General features: G+C 33.9%; 1 long non-coding RNA gene across 1 annotated transcript; it reads right to left on the bottom strand.

Moving 5' to 3' along the window:
• Nucleotides 1-7529: 7529 nt before the first annotated feature.
• Nucleotides 7530-8975, bottom strand: LOC143243321 (uncharacterized). The gene is made up of 3 exons (XR_013024253.1): nucleotides 8654-8975; nucleotides 8391-8566; nucleotides 7530-7648 (listed from the first exon to the last, which is right to left on the bottom strand). It is a non-coding gene; the product is annotated as an uncharacterized LOC143243321 (long non-coding RNA).
• Between the last annotated feature and the right edge of the window lie 11749 nt (nucleotides 8976-20724).

The raw sequence follows: 20724 nt of genomic DNA, 5'->3' as shown, positions 1-20724 counted from the left end.
AAAACCGGGTTTCGATATCCGTGGTGGGCAGAGCACAGATAGCCCATTTTGTAGCTTTGTGCTTAATTCAAAACAAAAGCAGCATTATCTTATACTGAAAAATATATTTTAGTAAATCCAATATAAAGTATTAATTACGTTATATTTTCTAATTTAACTATTATCTAAAGGACATGGCGTGCATATTTGTATCTATGTAATCGAAATAACAAATACATTGTTTCACTATCTACTAAATGGCACCACACAAAACAATCTATAAAAATCCCACTTTGGTATTCTAAATTCAGACAATTATAAAAATAACTACGATACGTATGACAAACCTATATTTATAAAGAACAGAATTTTAAAGTAGGGTTCATAACAAGAACCCGACTTTCACTAGAACTAAATCTGAAGGTTTTATTATATCTTTATTGATGTAATATCTAAATATAGTTTTAAGGAAAGGAGTTAAAAACTGTTAATTTTTAAATAAACGATAACACACTTAATAGACCAAAAATAATGTTTGCTTTGCACAATGATAACAGTTTTCCACTGCATTAATTACTGTAAAAATAGTATTTTTATCTTAAAAAATGACCAATTTTTCAGTACGACATTGTCAAAAACAGCCCAGTACTTGTTAAGCCTAATTGCTAAGCCTCTCACAGGTTGAAGAGTAAAGTGAATGTTACTTGTCTGACTTTTGCTTCTTATTTCAAGAAGTTGATTGAGATTTTTAGAATCATCTTATGTAAATATACAATAAAAGTATTCATACAAAACTTTAAACCAACAAATTGTACTGGTCGAAATATCCGTGGAATGTGAGATTGGTAATGTTTTGCTATAAAATTTTGTTATTTCTTCTCAAAGTCGGCTTTTATTTTAATGTCTGGTCTCCATAGTTACTATATGCAATTATTCAGTAATTTTGTGGTTTAACTTTATTGTTGCCTTTCTTCACAGTTTGTATTGGTTTCAAGTGTAACTATACTCTTGAATCAATTGTTGTTATGAAATGACGTTCGCCAAAGAGAAGGAAATGATACAAAAATAAAACTGATAACTGAGCGGTAGCAATGGGAAACCTCAGAAGATATTCAAAGTTGAGTGATGAAAACGAAATTTTATCCTTTAAATCTAATAAAGAAATTGTACCTAGATTATAAATAAAAGGTTTTTTTTTCGCGATAACGTGTATGATGATTTGTCGGTGTAGATCTTAAATGTGACAAGTTTTTTTATCGTCTGTAGATTTATTCTGTACATACGACTTTAACCTTTTATATATATTTATTTATATTCACTATATGCGTGTATTATATAAAATATAAAAATAGAGAGAACCACAAATATTTTAAGATTATATTAAAGTAAACAAATAGATTCTGCTAAGAAACAAGCATTTAAAGTTTAAAGGTATACACGTTCACTAACAGTGATAAAAACAAACTGTAAGATCGGGTGATACTCGTGGTTTTTTAACACTCCTACGAAAAAAATATTTACATCCACTAAAGTGATTTTGGGGCCTATCAGGCCCCATATATTTTTCCAATAGAAACACAGTGATTTAGCAACATTCATTACAAACAACTTTAGAATGGCTCTGACAAACATTTTTTTTTACAATTTGAGCAAACAATTTTCGACTGTCTATCTTTTGATCTGCCGCACAAATGGCATCGTCCTCTTTTTGCCCTCTTTGCAGGCGGTTCACATTATCTTTGCAGTAAATTTCTTTGATTTCAAGCACCAATTGCCGTATAAATTCTCTTCTGGCTCTTGATTTATGTTGACGAAGAAATTCTGGATGTTTTGTCGAGTATAGAACGAAAGCATTGTACGCAGCAAGATCTAGAATGTTATAGAATATGCAGACTGACCAGCGCTTTGATCGCCTCTTTGTTGTATGATATCTCACCAGTTGATCGAGAGGGTCGACACCTGCCTTCGTTGCATTGTAAAGATTGACGATTTCGGGCTTTCCATTCTCTTCTACTTCACCAGACTGATGCTGAGAACTCAGTAGTAGCACATATTTTCCTGGTTTGTCTGAGTGCCTGAGAAGAGTGATGTCGTCATGGTAGAAAAACTTTGGTGATAACTCTAGATTTTGCATTTATTTCAGGAGGCAGGAAGGTTCTTGATTTCCGTTACATAGTTGTTCATCCACTGTCAGGTATTCGCTTGGGTTGTAACTGTTTTTGCAATTTTCAATGAAAAAATTCCAGACTCCAGAGATGGCGGCATCTTTGATTTCTCTATTTCTTTGAGAGTGGATGTCAAATCTGATTTTTGAGCTCATTTTTTTGAATTTGTCTTGTGTAATCAGTTTTCGCAAAAATGGCAAACCGAATTCGGTTGAAAACATTTCGTCTATCGATGCATTTTTGGATTTGCTTATTCCAAGGAAAAGATTAGCTGCGATCCATTTCCAGAGGTCTTCTTCAAAAATTGGTTCTTTCATGACGGTGTTTGTTGATTGAATGATCTGTTCCATCATATTATCAGAAATGAAAATTTTGAATGTTTCAAATGGTGTAGAGTCTCTTGGAGCAGCTTGCCTTGTTATGTCTGGGTTCCCATTGAATATATTGAGAGCTGCGGTTCTCCTGATGATCCTTGAAGGTGTTGTTGAATAACTAAAATTCTTATCTTTGGACAAAAGTTCGTTCACTGGCATCGTAGTAAGATCTTCTTGATTACTTTCTTCACTTTCAGAAGGGTACGGAGCGATTTGTTCATCATTTTCGGCTTCAGAAGGATCATCATTACAACTTTCAGAGTAGTCTTCGAAATTATCATGTTCACTTTCATCGTCGGATGGTTTTGTCAGTAAATGTACAGCTTATCAAGAGATATCATTTTTGACACGGTTTGAAGATTTCAGCTCCTGTATATATAGGATTTGTGGATTCTTTTAGAATATTCTAGATTATTCTAAATACTTCTGTAAAGTTTCTAGAATGTTCTAGAACAGGCGTGGGCAAACTAGGCAATAATCAGGACCGTCTAAAATTATTGTTGGAGTAGAGTTATTATTCTAAATATACATCTTTTGAAAAGAAGTTGTAAAATTAATATATTTTTACTATAATTTGCTTTTTTCGGTTGCCCAGGCCTGTTCTAGAATTATTCAGGAAATAAATAAAGTCATTTTTGTTTTTCGATCTGGGGCCTAATAGGCCCCAAAATACCCTTAGTGGATGTTTTGAAAAAAATTTTAAATATTATTTCGCAAATGTCTGAAAAGTCAAAATATTATTGCTCCTTAAAATATAAAGGATAGGGTCAGTTAATGGTAATTTCATTTAAATACAAAATTATTAGCCTAATATTAATAACATTTCAAGTTGCTCTGTGGCCTATTAGGCCCCAATTTTCGTAGGAGTGTTAAACTATAATTCATGGAGCCCTTGAAATTAACGTATTTCTCATTTACTTTCTATGTTTTAAGTAACACAACAAAAATGTAAACATTAATGAATAAATAGTAATATGCATGTATACATTATACAGTAATGTACGGTAGCCGAAGTAGTGTAGTTTTGTAGGCAAATACGTTGTTAGGCCTACTGCATTTGTGTTATTGTTTAAACTAAGATAAATTTAACACCGCATTCAAAACTTGACAACTTTAAAACAAGAGAACAGTAAATTTTATGAGCAAGTGCACAAATAACACTTTCATACACATATGCTGCGAAATTCGACATACATAAACTGGATGAGCAGTAGCACTGAACACCTGCGACCTCAGATTCTACAACAATGGTTCCCAACCTTTTTATGGCCCGCACCTCTAAAAAATTTTAATATGTTCTCGCACCCCTCACATTAATTATTTATTTAAGAATAAAGGTGAACGTGGTCAAAACAAATATTTATAATTAGTTTTATTGATATGTAAACAAAACGAAACATTTGAAAAAAAAAAATATTACAACAAACTAAAAGTTGCATAAACTCTACATGGCCAACAAAAATATGTTATTTGGTTGGGAACCACTGTCCTACAGTGTTTACTGAACCGGCGAAACTTTGAACCATATAATTAATATTTTTACACATTTTAATTACAATTTTATTACCTTTCAAATTTCTTTTGTAAGTGTTGTAGGAAACATAAGATTTAACTCTGTAAAAGTATTCGACCTTTCACTGGACCTGAACCTGAAAATGTGATTATATCTTTAATGGTATAATCTATATAGTTTTAAGGAATGGAGTTTTTCTTAAAAAGTATTTTTTCAACAAATGATACCACATTTAATTGATAAAAAATAGTCTATATCAGTGCAATCTGAACACTTTTCGCCCGTAGTACTTGCTGTAAAATAGAATCTTTTTTCTTATAAAATATTCACTTTCACTTTTGTTTTCAGTATGACATAATGCAAACCAGCCCAAAGTTTGCTAACCCTAATTGCTTAGCTTCACACAGGTTATATAGTGATGTAAATGTTACTTACTAGTTGTCTAATTTTTGTTTCTTACTACAAGAATTTAATTCATATTCATACAAAGAACTTATGAGAATATACAATTAAAATATTTATACAAAACGTTATACCTACAAATTCTACTGGTCGAAGTACCCATGAAATGCAAGGTGAGAAACTTTTGACTATAAAATTTAGTTCTTTCTTCGCACAGCTCGGTTCTTACTTTAAGATTTCGTCTCCTTAGTTACTATATGCAAATATTCAATAATATTATGCTTACATTTTATTGTTGTCTTTCTCAGTTTGTATTGGTTAGAAATCAAGCAATATATCATGCTTGAAGTACCTGGCTGCCAGATGTTCACAATGAATAATACAGTGAACAGGGAGAAACTCTGTAAAGCTGGGATCACTTTCATAAGTGCAATTAATCCTTCATTTTCCCCACCATTGCAGGTGCTACATCTGTTGCACACTGACGAGTTTACCCAGTGGAATATCAGTATTTGTTCTGTCAAACGCATATTTAATGTCAACACCACGAGTTGTTTTTTTTAGTGCCAGAAAGTCCAACATTTCTTTCACAGTTACATCAGAAGAAACATAACGAATAAATACCGCCAGTTGTGAGTTGTCTTGTATGTCTGTAGATTCGTCAAGGGCTAAGCTGAATGCAAGAGAATTCTTTAAATCATTTTGCGTGCGACTTCAGTACTGATCTGGGAGATACGTCTCTCTTTAGTGTGGCGTGAAGCTATTGGTTGTGCTGTTAATCACTGAAGTTTTGTGTTATTTGAAAGTGACACTGCAGTAACTTCAGCGATATTCTTGTTAACAAATTCACTATGATAATATGGGCGTTTAGTACGAGAAATATTCCATGATATAACAGAACTAGCTTCAGTCGTTGTATCAACTTCCTCACTGAACATTGTAATCAGTGTCTGCTGGCTATTTATTGATGATTTTAACACAGTTAACTTGTTTTATCTGTAATTATGATTTAGGTGGATAATCAGGCGATACGTTTTTGTGATTTTTTTCACAGTGTTGTTTCAAGTTACTGGCTTTGTAATGACTGAATAACACGTTGCAGGTAATATATAAAGATTTACCTCCTTTAACGGTGAATGTAAAATATTCCGCCCACTCTAGCTTAAAATTTCTGTTTTCATCTACACACAAATAAGAAATGTTTGCTTTTTTGAATTTCGCACAAAGTTACTCGAGGGCTATCAGTTCTAGCCGTCCCTAATTTAGTAGTGTAAGACTAGAGGAAGGCAGCTAGTCATCACCACCCACCGCCAACTCTTGGGCTACTTTTACCAACGAATAGTGGGATTGACCGTACAATTATAATGCCCCACGGCTGGGAGGGCGAGCATGTTTGGCGAACCCGCGACCCTAAGATTACAAGTCGCACGCCTTAACGCGCTAGGCCATAATAAGATTGACCTAAGAATAACTTGTGTGATCTCGACAGATACCACGTACATGATGTAAATAGTCTTAAATACCTCTCCCCTTTTAACATGTATTTAAGGAATGTTACACAAGCTGACCACTACGCACTAGTTGTTGTTGTTGTTTTGAATTAAGCACAAAGCTACACAATGAGCTATCTGTGCTCTGCCCACCACGGGTATCGAAACCCGGATTTTAGCGTGTAAGTCCGCAGACATACCGCTGAGCCACTGGGGGGCCTACGCACAAGACACTTAATTATTGTTTTCCATTATTGTTTCATAATTTTCTTTTATAATTCTCTTATATTAATTTATTTTATTTTATTGTTACGACTAATAGTAGTATCGTTTTCTCTATGGAGAAAAGTAACATATAAAAAAAATATATTGAAATGAAAATCAAACAAAAAAAAAAGAAAAAATATTTAAAAAATTTCTTTTCGTGTCCATGCATGGACTGTGTCCTGAAGCGGGCCCGAGTACGGTGTTACACTCTATCGGCCTAGCCCAAAGCTATAACAACTAACAAACCCTGAACGTCATCAACGTTCGGGAAGGAGGAAGAGGCATCTGACCTTTCTGGGTATTTCACATCAATACCCAAATACCCACTTAGAGCGAACGAACGAATGTAGTAATTGAAAGCTTAGTAACAAGGTTTATTTGTAAGTGTAGTCATTGAAATTTGTAATTAGCGTTAATCATTTGATTCTTGTTAATTATTTTTTTTATAAATCACAACAATAATATATTATTAATCTGCTATTACTAGAATATCTTCATTATGCGGACATATTTAACACTTAAACTTTGAAGAAAATATAGATTATAACTCAGAATCCAATTCAAACTGAATGAAATTGGATGTCTTATTCGATTTCGAGCCAAATTTAGCTATCTGGAAACTTAAGTGACACACCAACTTGTTATGTATATGTAGGCCTCTTGTAACCAGGCTTAGATTTAATTATAATTTTAAGTTGTGAATGTACATATTGTAAGTTATTAGTAATAATGCGCGAAGGAAGTTGTAATAATGTGATAAAAATGTAGTAATCATTAAGAGTTTGTTTGTTTCTGAATTTCGCGCTAAGCTACTCGAGGGCTATGCGCTCGTCGCCCCTACTTTAGCAGTGTAAGACTAGAGGGAAGGCAACTAGTGATCACCACCAACCGCCAACTCTTGGGCTTATCTTTCACCAACGAATAGTGAGATTGACTGTACCTCATAACGACCCCACGGCTCAAAGGGCGAGAATGTTTGGTGCTACGGGGATTCGAACCCACGACCCTCAGATTATGCGGGCCTTAACCCATCTGGCCACGCAGGGCCACTAAGTAAGAGTAAGACTTAAGATAATTTGAATTAGGTTGGTTAAGAATCCCAGTGGTAGTGACACTACATTAACAATAATCTGAGTAAATGAATAACATATATTGTCTATAATACTTACAGAACCATTTTTCTAAAGTTTTATTATTTTAATCTTGTTAGTTTAATACTTGTAATTAAACCATGAATTATGATGTTCTTGCTTCATAGTTGAGGTCTAACAAATAACTTAATACTTAGTATTAAATATTTGTACTGACAGTACAATAATGTTTGATACTTAGAAGTTTTTACAATATTAATAAAATGTTTATTTTCTTACTAATATTCAAATTTTCTATAATATTCAAATATAATAAACCAAAATCTGTTTGTTTCAAGTTCTGTTCTTCATCTAAGAGAAGATTTTCCTGAAAGAAACAAAACAAACTGATTCAGTACTTCTGTCTATGTGTAAAATTATTAATATCTTGTTAACAGTATATCACAAAATCAACACTGCAGAAGTTGGAAATATGTTTTGATACATGAAAAATTACATGTACACATAATATGGACTGCACAAGGTGAAAGTTAATGTGTGTATAGGTAACTCTAAAAAGATAATCTGAAAACAGTCAAGGAATCTCATTAAAACAACATTATAATCTAAACTTGTAACTTTTAATATATATTGATATAAGATTATTGTTCCATGGTAAATGTTTCATAATGGCAACTTCTAATATATTAAGTGTATATTCACACAACTTGGTAGATTTTTTACTAAACATTACAAGACTGTTGCACACTAAAAGTCATAATTTTTAATAGATAATTTGTTTTATTAATATTTGTTCATTTGCATTTTAACCTGGAGGTTAACTCTCAGTCTTCTACTTTGAGTTATCATTATTATCACATCACAAAAAAGATGTCTTTCAAAAATAAACCTCCCATGGACTTTGTGGACTACTTTCATAAGAGATTTTGTAATACTGGATCAACTAATTCATTTTTTAGCCTTTCTGCAATAAAATATATCAAATACAAAACCTTAAAAACTTTAATACACAAACAACATTAGACTCGGCATGGCCAAGCGTGTTAAGGAGTGCGACTCGTAATCTGAGGATCGCGGGTTCGCATCCTCGTTGCGCCAAACATGCTCACCCTTTCAGCCATGGGGGCGTTATAATGTTACAATCAATCCCACTATTCGTTGGTAAAAAAGAGTAGCCCAAGAGTTGGCGGTGAGCGATGACGACTAGCTGCCTTCCCTCTGGTCTTACACTACAAAATTAGGGTCGGCTAGCACAGATAGCCCTCGGGTAGCTTTGTGCGAAATTCTAAAACAAACAAAGAAACATCATTACAATTTATGATAATGGTTGTTACAAATAAATGATTTATTTATATAAATTTTACAAACTCACAAATAATTTAGTCTCTCTTTGGTTCAGAATTGAATATTGTATCGATGATCCAGGTCCACGATTAGCGAATTAATTCTGACTTGATGTTGTTATACCTTGCTCAAGTTAACTTGCCCTTTATTCTTAGCTGTCCTTGCACCACTTACAAGGTAACTTTTACCGACGAAGATATTTAATGTCCTCTAAGAAATACTAACGTCATAAGTTAATTCACTTATGTTAAATGGATTGTAATGTTCGAAATCTATAAATATTCCTGGTACAATTCTGTGATTTTACGACGTTGATCCCATTACAACTTACGAAGCTTATAGTGTACTGACTCTAGCGACCAAACAACATGCGATTTTTTCCCGCGTTTTTGCGATAGCTTTTATAGCTCATAGTTTCTAGAAAGTTCGGTAGACAACAATTGTTGATTTATGCTCCACCAATCAACATACTATTTTTTCCCGCGTTTTTGCGATAGCTTTTTATAGCTCATAGTTTCTAGAACGTTCGGTAGACAACAATACTGTCAATCACTGATTATTACACACGTCATACATTGTTGATTCTTATGCTCGAAAATCTTCTAAATATTTAGAAACAGTTGGGACATGCGTAATACACATTTACAAATGTACGTTACGTTTATTAAACTTAAATAAATGTATAATAGTAAATCCGTAACGTGATGGATAAATTTTAATGTCAGAGAAAAGGAGAGCTGGTGAGTAAAAGTGGCTCACAGAACTGTTATTGCAGTGGTTCTCAACCTTTTTGTATGTTTCAAGAAATCATTCTCTTCTTTAAGGTCGATTCTTGACAGTGTTTCGAACTCTTTGGCGGACATGTTGTACATAACTAGTTTTTCTTCGTGGTCAATGTGGAGCCCAAGACGTTACCAAAGATGTGGGAAATGGCTTGTGTCCATAAAAACTTTAAACACAATACAATAATACTACGAAATACTTGACAACTATAGTTACCTAATAAACGGTAAGATTAATCTTTCACTGAATATCAAAATCAATACTCATGAATAAACTAACTTTCATTTAAACAAAACTATTTCTTAAATAAATTTGTCCCGACGAAAGTTTCGAAATTATTCAACTGAAACTTAGGTTTAACGTTGAAAATATGCCTCTTTTTAGAGTAAATTGGTAGACATCACGAAAAACCATGAGGTTTTAAAAGTCTCGTTGTAAAAAAGGGTTTCATATGCTCAATAATTACAGTGGTCAACACATTCAACAAACATTGATATTTTTTGTTACAGAATTCATTTGACTGACGTACAATAACGTTCTCCATTTTTAAACTGTTTTGACCACTTTTGTATTTACATGTTTTAACTCTCTCGTGTAGTATTTATCTATTATTTACAAATGAAAATGTTGTTCTAAATGTCTGTTCATAGATCCTACACAGTCTCCTGTGTATATATGTTTCTACTTAACAACAAACAAATCAACTAACTACTCACAGGACCAATGGTTAACAATTTTGTTGGAAGAAAGTCTTCTTTTATGAGCTAGAAACATCAAACAAGACCAGCACCAATGAAAATAGGTATAACATATGAAAGATAAAGACCGCTATCGACACATAGTTGTGCTGCGTATTGACACTGCTAGAACCCTGGTTTTCATACCTGTGGTGAGCAGAGCACACATATACATCTTTATGCTTAAATATAAAACAAAAGATAAAAGTGAAACGCAATTGAATCTATTTTTGGAAATTTTGCTTCAGTTCATATTAAACAGTCAACGTACCAACAAAGTTTTGAATTCCTCAAAATCTATTATAAATAGGTAACCAGGAACAGGGCTCATAAACCGTGGAAGATAACGATATTTACTTTCTGATCTTATATTTCTCAGACAGCTCATAATCTAGAACTCTCAACTATTTTACATCAACATAGAATGAGGAATAGCAGGATAACATTTACGTAACTTTCAAAATAATGTAATTACATTTTTTTAAAGTAAATGTTTCTGTGAATATAAACCTAATATTTGTGTCAGAAAGAATTTACCTAAAATAGTTATTGTTTATTTAAATACAAGGGTTTTATTTCCATAGTGTGCTTCGACTTTGGAAGCAGTATTTTTAACATAAGAAAACAGAGTACCTACTAACATTTCATGGCTTTAAAGTTTCACTTAACTAAAACTAGAATCTCCAATCATCTCTTAAATAACACTTTGACTTTATATTTGTATTTGATATGGCTGTTTAGTAGGCATTTAAATGTGCTATGCTGATAAAAAAAAGAAAATAATGTGTACATTCGATACGACAGAAAAGTAATTTCTAACGCCAAGAATAACTAAGAAATAATTTAAATAAACGTACCCACTAAACTGTGGTGTTTCCATGTAAGGTCGTTACTATTACTATTTGTAAAGCGATACTGTAGATCAAATGAAAAGAAATAATCTGTGTAAGTTTCAATGTGTATTATTGTACTTATTTTAAATCATACTTTCACAATCTAAAACTGAATCATCTATTAAAACATACCTTTTCAGTACGTCACTATATTACTGAAAAAGACAAGGGTTCGATTCCCCTGGATGGGCTCAGCAGATAGCCGATGTGGCTTTGCTATAAGAAACACACACACACACGTGTGTTTTTCAAAAGAATCTTTATTTGAGCTACAGATACAAAAAAGACATGACACCAACATAGAATGAGGAATAGCAGAATTACGTAACTGTTTCTTTATTTAAATTTTACATAATTTTGTTTTTAAACGTTTATTCAATTAGTGATTTTAACATCAAAATAAATTTTCCACACAAAGCTGTGAACTTCAAGGAAGTAGTCATGGAAATTGTACTGTTCTCAAATAACATGAGCAAAAACTATTAATTTGGTTAATATTAGTACACATAAAGTTGAAAGTAGTAACTACTAAGTCTAATTCAAATTAAAAATATACTTCATATGTTTTCCAAAATTTCAATCTCTTTATGATACGATGAACTGCATTTTTAATTGTAGTCATGTTTGGCCATGGTTGTTCTTCCCGGATGATGCGTTAGTTGTCTATGAAGTGACCATTGGGTAGTGAGATTTTCAGTTGATTTATTGCGCCACTCAGAAGAACACGTGATGGTGTATCCTAGTTTTGACACAGATTGAAACAGAAGGCAATTATATATTGTCTTTACAAAGTTATACTTTTTAAAACACGTGGACACCTTCCATCCAAGATGTTTAAAGTGTTTGTCAGCCTTTGGTTTCACTTTTGGTAAAGTTTCCATCAAACTTTTCTTTGAGCTGTGAATCGTCATTAAATATCCACGATCAGTAAATTCCATCTGAAACACTAATGTTTTATCAATGCAGCTGATGAAATCATCCTCACGCTCTTTTTGATCTTGAAGAAGCTTTGGTGATAAAAGAACTTCTGCTGGTTCAGTTTCATAACATGTAATTCCTTGTATGAATGTATTAATACTCTGATCGTCTTCAGGAATAATGAAATGTCTTTATATAATGAATAAAGAAAGGGAATATGGTCCCACATCCTTGAAACTGATATTTCTTATCTTCAGGAAGATACCAATGTTGTTCACGTGCTGGAGTGGTAAGTGAACTGCCTAGTTTACATTTGGAGAGCGTTTCAACTAGAATCTTGTGTCTGATTCCACCAATACTCAAACGTATAGTCTTTATTCCTTCAGGAAACATGGAAAAATATCAAGCTCTACTTATTTTACCTGAGATTTTTATTTCTCAAAATCTCATTATTTTACTTGCTATCGTTCATTAACTTGTCATGTAGTAACTATATTTCATAAATGTGTACATATTTTCATATCTAAGCATTACTTTTTAATTATTGATACGTAATACATTGTTTTATCAATAAACGACAATAACTATCATTGAATAACTTTTCTTTCCACGTTTCCTCATTTCGTAACCAATCAACAAAATACTTAACAGAGTGACGTACGATGGCTTGAGGAGTGAGTTGGAACCTTCATCTTCTATTTAAATAAACGTCACTAAATGTGTGCATCTGTTCATTAAACGTTTCCACATTTATTGATAAAAGAGCACCAAACTTGACATAGTGATTCAGTAAGACATGGGCTTCTCTTTTACCAACGAACAGTGAGATTGACCGTAACATTATAACGCCCCCACGGCTAAATGGGCGAGCATGTTTGGTGCGACGGGGATTCGATACCGCGACCCTCAGATTACGAGTCGAAATGCCTAAACCGACCTGGCCATGCAAGGTCACCAAGACTTAAGATAATTTGAATTAGGTTGGTGAAGAATCCCAGTGGTGGTGATACTATATTAACAATAATATGAGTAAATGAATAACGTTAATACGTAATATTAATAGTAATTCAGTGGCATGGTGATTTGACGAGCTGTGAAGTGTGATAGATACAAATACAATTATTTGGATACTTTATCATGATAGTAGTTTCATACTTTTGACTCAGAAGTTCCAAACTTATAAAAGGCAATTGTTCAAAGTCAAGTAACAAAATCTTTCATTATAACACCCATTTAATGTTGTGGAATTGTTTGGTATCCTAATAACTTTAAGTTTCAAGCAAAGTAGTTTAACTGTATAGTACTGATAACAGTGTCTCACAAATAATCAGTTAATATTAGATTCACACAAAACAATTTATGGAATAAATATACCCTCCAAGACCAACATATATTGTCTATAATATTTACAGAGCCATTTTTCTATAGTTTTATAATTTGAATTTTGTTAGTTTAGTACTTGTAATTAAACCATGAATTATGATGTTCTTGCTTCATGCCTGAGGTCTAACAAATAGCTTAATATTTAGTATTAAATATTTATACTGTTGATGTTCATCATTTTAATATTTTTGTATCATTGTGCATAAAACTTAATTATTGTATTAGTTTTTGCAGTATTAGTTGGAAGAGTTCCAGAAGTGAATAAAAATTTAATTTGTAAGAAGAGTATGGTATAAAGTATACATTATTTGATTAGAATAACCATTATAATTTAAGTTTATCAGTGTCTTATTTTGAGACCTATGATATTTATATGTATCAAAAGCTTGTTTATATACTTCAGGGGAACTGTATGGGTTTAAATGGGGAAACCTTGATAGTTATGCAAGTTATACCATTTTCTTTCACTAACGATACATAAGTAAAGGCAGAAATGGAATATCAGTAATCATAGAAATGACGCATGTGTTAGTTTGTAATAACTTGAAAACAAATTAAATAAAAAATGCTGCATTGACTGAAAATGTGGGATGTGTTTTCCTTCCTCAGTGGGCCATACTTTTTCAGAGCACATGATCTGCCATTGCTCCTTTTGGTCTTCGCATCCAGGCGCAATTGGATGAATTGAGTCTGTCCTTGGATAACATTACAGAATCCATTGGTCAGCCCATCCCACCGTGGCTCATTACAGTCCCCAAATGTGACCCAATTGGAAGTACCGTCTTTTGTTTACTGAACATCTTTAGAACAATCTTTCCATTCCAATGTATACAGATGTCTTTTAACACTTTTATAACTTTACCTTTTGGTACTGGCCATAATGACACATAACCCAGAACCAGGACTGGAAAGACCAACTTCAGGTAACGGGTGGTGGTTCTTGTACTTACTTGTTGGGTGGTGGTTCTTGTATTTACCTGTTGGTCTTCCTTGTGGGTTATGATCATCAGCATTATGCTACAGAAAGTCCTTTACAACTTTGTAGACTGGATGTCAACATTGGTTTTATGCCATTTTATGTTTTTTAATTGCTGTTTTGGTTTTACCTTCATTTCCTTTTATGTATTTTACTTCATTTACTTTATGTTTACCTTTTTACTAGACATTTGGCTAATTATTATTACGATTTTGCTACGTGTCTTTTAAAACTTTTATTTTACTTTACCTTTTGATAATGGCTCTTATGACACATAACCCGGAACCAGGACTGGAAAGGCCAACTGCAGGTGACTGATCGTGGTTCTTGTACTTACCAGTTAGTCTTCCTGGTGGGTTATGATCATTACTATTATGGTAAAGAAAGTCCTTTACAACTTCTTTTACTCTGCTTTCTCTCTTAACATTGTAAACTAGGTGTCAACACTGGTTTTATGTTTTTCTCTATTTTTCAATGCTGTTTTGTTTTACCTTCATTTCATTTCCTTTTATGCATTTTACTACATTTAATTTATTTTTACCTTTTTACCAGACATTTGGCACAGATAGGCTAGCTGCTTTGTGCCATAAAACATGAAATCAACCAACGAACCAACCAACCATCTTGGACCACCTGATTGGACTTGAAACATTGACGATCACAGAAGACTTCAACAATGAGAGAACACCTTGTTTCTGTCTTCTTTGATCTTGAGCTCCCTCTTGGTGATGTTGTTCTTCCCATGGTCCTTAAGGCAAAATTCTTGGGGTTTATTTTTCACCGTAAGCTTTCTTTCATTCATCACATCAAACAGCTATGTATCAAGTGTGTGAGGGCACTAAACATCTTTCGTGTCTTCTCTACCACCTCTAAGCGAGTGGATCAATGTTCTGTGCTCAAGGTGCTTGCATTTGATCCAAATTGGACAATGAGTTTATGATTCTGCCAGGACCTCACCTTTGAAGATGCTGTACCCCATTCACCATCTGGGGCTTTGGCTCTGCATGGGGGTTTTCTCACTTATTTAGTCCAAAGCTTGTACACCAAATCCTACTAACCTGTTCTTAACCTCCACCATTTGCTCTTTCTGAATAGATGGTCTGTCATTTTTCCTTTAGGCTTTTGTATGCAGGGACAGTTGGTTGAATTGGGCATGTCATTGGATGATATTGCTATCTCCACTGATCAGCATTATCCCACCATGGCTTATTACCATCCACACCTGTGACCTTTCTTTGAGCCATCTGAGGATGGTAGATACTCCTGATTAGAAGGTACTGTCTTCTATTTGCTGACCATGTTTTGAACCATTCTTCTATTTCGATTTACACAAATGGTTCAAAAATTAGGCAACTCTGTGGACTGTGCCAGAGTTTGTTGTGACTCGGTGTTTGCTTTGTTATTTGCTGCCAAGTTGCATGCCATTTACCTTGCCCTGGATGACATAGTACAATAGTACAAATGGTACAATGATTGTACTATTTGCAGTGATTCTAGCTCTGGAATCACATTAAATTCCATCCTGTTCTTGTCAATATTAAACAGCAACAACTGGCCCATCTTCTTCATCTTCCACTAACATACTTAATTTTTTAATGATTTAATGATTGAGAAAATAAAACATGACTTTTTAATTCTATGAACAAGGGAAAACTGCTTTGTGCAGTACGATGTATGGAACTGTCATAAACCCCGAGAAGGTCTTCTTCACTATTTTAGCTAACCTATATCAAATAGAAAGGCCAAACTTACACCCTGAAACGCCTTCGAGGCAGATTGTAATTTTGACTTGGGGCACTTAACTGTGCAATTAGGTATCGTGAATGTATTGTTTCTGCTTTCTAGACAAAGCTGGAACTGGTCATAGCTGAAAGGGGCTTGATCGATATTCACAGATGTCCACACACTTTTCCAAAACGATAGATTTAACATATTTCTGCATTTCATTATTGTTACGTTTTTGTAACTCGAAAATGTTACATACAAAGTTAAAGTTTTTTTCCAGGTCTAATTTTTTATCAGAGAAATCAACTCAATAGGTCCTCCACAATTATCATCTTTCTTTGTGTATTTGAGTGTGAGCTTTAATATTTATAACGTATTCAAGATTCCAGGGACATACACAAGACCTGTCGATACAGCCTTTTCGATGTCCTCATGGTAAGTAGTTTAACGTCAATTTCTCAAGAACCTTCTTTTAATACCTAGATACTCTATTAAAGAAATAAGGATGTAGTCACGAGAAGTTATTTAATGATTGAGAAAATAAAACATGACTTTTTAATTCTATGAACAAGGGAAAACTGCTTTGTGCAGTACGATGTATGGAAGCGTCATAAACCCCGAGAAGGTCTTCTTCACTATTTTAGCTAACCTATATCAAATAGAAAGGCCAAACTTACACCCTGGAACGCCTTCGAGGCAGACTGTAATTTTGACTTGGAGCACTTAACTGTGCAATTAGTTATCGTGAATGTATTGTTTCTTCTTTCTAGACAAAGCTGGAACTGGTCATAGCTGAAATGGGCTTGATCGATGTTCACAGATGTCCACACACTTTTCCAAAACGATAGATTTAACATATTTCTGCATTTCATCATTGTTACATTTTTGTTACTCGAAAATGTTACATGCAAAGTAAAAGTTTTTTTTCCAGGTCTAATTTTTTGTCAGAGAAAACAACTCAAGAGGTACTCCACAATTATCATCTTTCTTTGTGAATTTGTGTGTGAGCATTAATACTTATTACGTGTACTGAGAGTATTCAAGATTTCAGGAACATACACAAGATTTGTAGGTACAGACTTCTCTATGTCCTCATGGTAAGTTGTTTTACGTGAATCGTTTATGAACTTTCTTTTAATACTTAGTGACTCAATTAAATGAATAGGGAAGTAATCACGAAAAGTTATTTAATGATTGAGAAAATAAAACATGACTTTTTAATTCTATGAACAAGGGAAAACTGCTTTGTGCAGTACGATGTATGGAAGCGTCATAAACCCCGAGAAGGTCTTCTTCACTATTTTAGCTAACCTATATCAAATAGAAAGGCCAAACTTACACCCTGAAACGCCTTCGAGGCATACTGTAATTTTGACTTGGGGCACTTAACTGTGCAATTAGGTATCGTGAATGTATTGTTTCTGCTTTCTAGGCAAATCTGGAAGTGGTCATAGCTGAAAGGGGCTTGATCGATGTTCACAGATGTCCACACACTCTTCCAATACGATATATTTAACATATTTCTGTGTTTCATCATTGTTAGGTTTTTGTTACTCGAAAATCTTACATGCAAAGTAAAAGTTTTTTCCAGGTCTAATTTTTTATCAGAGAAAAACCTCAAGAGGTACTACACAATTATCATCTTTCCTTGTGAATTTGAGTGGGAGCATTAATACTTATAACGTGAACAGAGAGTATTCATGATTCCAGGGACTTACACAAGACCTATCGATACAGCCTTTTCTATGTCGTCATGGTAAGTAGTTTAACGTCAATTTCTCATGAACCTTTTTTTAATACCTAGAGACTCTTTTGAAGGAATAAGGATGTAGTCACGAAAAGTTATTTAATGATTGAGAAAATAAAACATGTCTTTTTAATTCTATGAACAAGGGAAAACTGCTTTGTGCAGTACGATGAATGGATGCGTCATAAACCACGAGAAGGTCTTCTTCACTTTTTTAGCTAACCTATATCAAATAGAAAGGCCGAACTTACACCCTGTGCTGCCCTCGAGGCAGATTGTAATTTTGTCTTGGGGCACTTAACTGTGCAATTAGGTTTCGGGAATGTATTGTTTCTGCTTTCGAGACAAAGGTGGATAGGTCATAGCTGAAAGGGGCTTGATCGATGTTCACAGATGTCCACACACTTTTCCAAAACGATAGATTTAATATATTTCTGCATTTCATCATTGTTAGGTTTTTGTTACTCGAAAATCTTACATGCAAAGTAAAAGTTTTTTCCAGGACTAAATTTTTATCAGAGAAAAAAACTCAAGAGGTACTCCACAATTATCATCTTTCTTTGTGAATTTGAGTGTGAGCATTAATACTTATAACGTGTACTGAGAGTATTCAAGATTCCAGAGACATTCACAAGACCTCTCGGTACAGACTTTTGGATGTCCTCATGGTAATTAGTTTTACGTCAATCTCTTAATAATTAGTGACTCAATTAAATGAATGAGGAAGTAATCACGGAAAGTTGTTTAATGATTGAGAAAATGAAACTTGACTATTTAACTTTATGAAGAAAGGAAAACTGGTTTGTGCAGTACGATGTATGGAAGCGTCATAAACCACGAGAAGGTCTTCTTCGTTATGTAGTTGGCACTGTGAGGTGATAACTAACTTCCCTCCCTCCACTCTTCTACTATTGAAGAAGGGGCGGCTATTGCAGGTAGCCCTTGTGTAACTTTCCGAAAAACTGAAAACAAAACAAACATATCACGATGTACTTATCCAGTGATATCGAGAAAACCCACTTGTAGAGAAATATATATGCAAAAACGGCTCGTTTGGGTTGAGAAAATATTTTACATAGAAGAGCGAACAACGTTTCGACCTTCTTCGAGATTTATAGTTTGAAAGAGATAAGAGAATAATATGTCTCATAAAAGGTTGTGTTAAGGCAAATGAACCCACATGTCTGGGCTTTGACATCAGAAAGATGATTATTGGAAGCACAAAAAGTGGAATAATACTGAACTTAAGAATACAACTGTAGTGACGCGTGTGATAGCATGATATTACTGCGATTAACAAATATTAAAGTTTAGCTTGTCAGCTGAATTCTAAAACAATTGAATTGGCTTAAGTGAACTTTTGACAATAAAAAGAGAACTGTATAGTGCCAAAGATACAAATATTTTCTCCATAGTGTAAATAATTTGTACATACATTTAACTTGTTTCAAACATATTTTATTTTACAAACAAGTAGAGTGCATGTTGTTCATTTTTTGTCAGTTTTACTTCCAGCAAGTCACAGACATCTTGTGTAGAAAATTTCGTAGCCCAACACACCTATAAATTTATATTACTATTGTGTTAGTTTACAATATTTGGTGAGCCACAGCCGTGATTATACAGTGGTAAGTTGTGGAAGAAGAAAATGCTAAGGACAGTGGAAATAAATAGACCTATTTGTGCACAACTATAGTAGATGTGCAAATAGCTATAGAACCATCTTAAATTTTGATAAATGGATGGAAAGAGGAGATATATCTTCATGGATAGACCAGGAAAGATAGGCCTTGTGTATAACAACAACAAGGCATTCAGCTAAAGTGAAGCCCTTTCAGATACCTTATAAAGCAAGAAGCTGAGGCAATGTTGGAAGCTGGAATTGTTAAGCCTTCAAATTCAGCCTCCCATTTACCAGGTTTGATCTCAGAAATTAGGAATAGATTAACTGTTTGCGCATAAATTACCAAAAGCTGAGTCTTGTGACGAAGTTCAACACCAAACCTATGGACAACCTAGAAACTATCACGTCAGGTTCTCTTCAAAGATCAACCTCAGTAAAGGTTACTGCCAAATCCTAATGAAGACATGATTTACAGAGAAGACAGCATTTGTATTGCTAGAAGGATGTTTCCAATTTAAACAGATGCCAAGTCAACTCGGCACAAGCATTCAACTGCATGATTAGGAGAATGCTGTGCAGCAGGTCTCACCATCAGACCATCCAAGTGCTACTTTGGATATTATGTGCTGAGACTGAAAGACAGCCATGGAAAAGGAGAAGATATATCCAAATACAAGACACACTCGCTCCAACTAAAAACGCAATGAATCAGATCCTTTCTGGGCTTAATATGATATTACAGGAAATTCATCCCAAACTCTATTGAAATTAAAGCAACATTGACTGACTTGACCAAGAAAGGTTTATCCAACAAAGAAAAGTGGAAACAATAACACCAGGCTGCATTCCAGACTTCAACAAACCATAGACTGTTTAGGCTGATGCTTCAGTCATTGAAATTGGGAAAGTGCTCTTACAATGATATAGAAATGGGCCGTTTCCAGTAATATATACAAGTAAAAAGCTGTTAAGTAGTGAGAAAAACTACTCCGTTACTGAATGAGCATGTCTGCCCATCATACTTACCATTAAGGAGTTCCAGAACTATCTGTACAGGAAGGAGTTCATCATCTAGACAGACCATCAACAATTTGTCTACATTCAGAGATGCAAGTCAATAATGTAAGGATCATGATGTGAGTATTGTACCTTTGGAACAAACAGTTCCACATTGAAGCCATCAAAAGTACCACAAACATCGGTGTAGTCAGTATCAGTATACTTTGTGGGTGAGCTGAAAACATCTTTATATATAGTTAACAAAAAATATCTTAAATAATTTCCTTGAAGAGGGGCTTATTGTCAGATATTAA

The sequence above is a fragment of the Tachypleus tridentatus genome, unplaced genomic scaffold (assembly GCF_004210375.1).
Source record: "Tachypleus tridentatus isolate NWPU-2018 unplaced genomic scaffold, ASM421037v1 Hic_cluster_2, whole genome shotgun sequence".
Lineage (NCBI taxonomy): Eukaryota > Metazoa > Arthropoda > Merostomata > Xiphosura > Limulidae > Tachypleus > Tachypleus tridentatus.
The sequence above is the reverse complement of the archived record's forward strand: the minus strand, read 5'-3'. Positions and strand labels throughout refer to the sequence as shown.